This window comes from Cucurbita maxima, unplaced genomic scaffold, assembly GCF_002738345.1.
Source record: "Cucurbita maxima cultivar Rimu unplaced genomic scaffold, Cmax_1.0 Cma_Scf00017, whole genome shotgun sequence".
Taxonomy (NCBI): domain Eukaryota; kingdom Viridiplantae; phylum Streptophyta; class Magnoliopsida; order Cucurbitales; family Cucurbitaceae; genus Cucurbita; species Cucurbita maxima.
In genome coordinates, this window is record NW_019272033.1 from 409,986 (window position 1) to 412,174 (window position 2,189).

Here is a 2,189-nt window from a genome sequence, read left to right on the forward strand (position 1 = left end):
ATTTTTTTTTTTTTTTTTTTTTTTGTAAGAGGTAGAAAGTTTAAGTATGCATATATACATATATATACATACATACACATATACATACATATACATATAGACATACATATATATATATATATATACGGGTAAACACGCCTAAAGTGTTTTCTCTTAATAAAAGGGAAATTGCGGAATAAGAGTCCACGACGGCTGTGATAAGTATAGTGGAGCCCATGTCTCCACGAAAGTTCATAAAAGTTTTGCTCTAAATTTTCAGACAACAACGCACATACTGCGACCCTCCGCTTCAACTATTTTTCTCGAATTTCAATTCCATCGGGAACCTCCAATTCTCTCGGAAACGCATACCAAATCCTCTCCAAACTCATCTCCATGGAATCATCCCTCACATTTCAGCTCTTCGATCATATTTCTCGGCTTTGAGCTTTGATGGTAGCAGCTCTTCGACCTTCTGGTTCTTTTTTTTTTTTTTTTGACCTCCTGTCGTAATTCTTTCCGTTTTGAACGAATTTTATTTCTTTAGCTACCCTTTATCGTTTTGTTCGGTATTCAATCACTTGGTATGTGTTTAGTCAGTTGCCCAATTCGAACCGTAGTGGATGATTAGATTGTTCATTTTTTTTTTTTAGCTTTTCCTTAATTTGTGCCTTTTCGCTTGTTACTTTCCCAATTGACCGAATTCAGTTTCTTCTAGGTACCCGTTATCGTTTTGTTGGGTAATCAATCCACTTGTTGTGCGATTCGTCATCAGCCTAAATTGAACCGAGTGTGTCTGTGTGGTTCTGTCACATGTATGTGAGTTTGGAGTGTGCATAGTTTGGTTGATCTTTGATGTTTTTCTGTCGGTAGTATATGTGTAGATTGTTCATTTTATTTTCCACTGTCTTTTACTCTTTCCTTAATGTATGTCTTTTTGCTTTTATCTATTCCCGTTAGACCGGATTGGGTTTCTTGTGTTTTGCAGTTATTGCTTCATATGTTGTTTGTAATGGTTTTATTCAGTAATCAATCACTTTATGCATTATGTCTTTGTGTCCATCACACGTGTGGGAGTGTGGATTATGCATATGATATTAGATGTTTGTCTATCGTTGTAGATGAGTTGTTTGTTCATTTTTTTCCATTTCCTTTTACCTTTTACCTTTTATTTGATGTGTGAGATCCCACATTGTTTGGGGAGGAGAACGAAATATTCTTTACAAGGGTGTGGAAACCTCCCCCAGGCAGACGCATTTTAAAAACCTTGAAGGGAAGTCAAAAGGGAAAGCCCAAAGAGGACAATATCTGCTAGCGGTGGGCTTGGGCTATTACATGATGTGTATGTGTTCCCTTAAAGAGTGAATAAAAATGGTGTTAGAGGTTGTGGTTAGGACAATATCCGCTAGCGGTGGGCTTGGGCTATTACATGATGTGTATGTGTTCCCTTAAAGAGTGGATAAAAATGGTGTTAGAGGTTGTGGTTAAGACAATATCTGCTAGCGGTGGGCTTGAGCTATTACATGATGTGTATGTGTTCCCTTAAAGAGTGGATAAAAATGGTGTTAGAGGTTGTGGTTAAGACAATATCTGCTAGCGGTGGGCTTGAGCTATTACATGATGTGTATCTGTTCCTTTAAAGAGTGGATAAAAATGGTGTTAGAGGTTGTGGTTAGGACAATATCTACTAGCGGTGGGATTAGGCTATTACATGATGTGTATGTGCAAATGGGACTAAGTGTGTGAAAGATGATGTGTTAAACGAAATGAATGAGGGAAGTCTTGTTTGCGGTCTTTTGAAACATTTGGATTGAGAGAAATAAGAGAGCTTTAGTAGTGCTGTAGAGATGTGAAGAGTTCATGAGAAGTTTGAGCCCTGGGTTGGTTTAATGCCTCTTAGTTTGTGTTTATACAAATCTCTGATCCTTAACAACAGAAGCTTTTATGCAATGATCCATCATCTTTAAGTTTGTGGATGAGTCGATGATCATTGGAGCTCTTTTCTACACATGCTGGCTTAATTTTGTTTCTTTTATTGGGTATCTTGTTGGTTTCTTGGCCTTTTTTTAATTTTATTTTTATGAGTTAGGTAGGATAGTGGAACTGTGTAAGTCTGTTCCTCAGGTGTCTTAGCTGTTTTTTTTTTTTTTTTTTTTTTTTTTTTTTTTTTTTTTTTTTTTTTTTTTTTTTTTTTTTTTTTTTTTTTTTTT

At 36.0% G+C, this 2,189-nt stretch overlaps 1 protein-coding gene across 5 annotated transcripts in view; it reads left to right on the forward strand.

Moving 5' to 3' along the window:
- The first annotated feature begins 241 nt into the window (after positions 1–241).
- Positions 242–2,189, forward strand: part of LOC111491998 (mitochondrial proton/calcium exchanger protein-like) — an 8,945-nt gene continuing 6,997 nt past the window's right edge. For 2 of the 5 annotated variants that reach the window (XM_023141131.1, XM_023141128.1), the window contains exon 1: positions 242–435. The gene's annotated coding sequence lies outside the window, so the exon portion shown is untranslated. The other 3 variants (XM_023141130.1, XM_023141132.1, XM_023141129.1) reach the window with 3 other exon arrangements.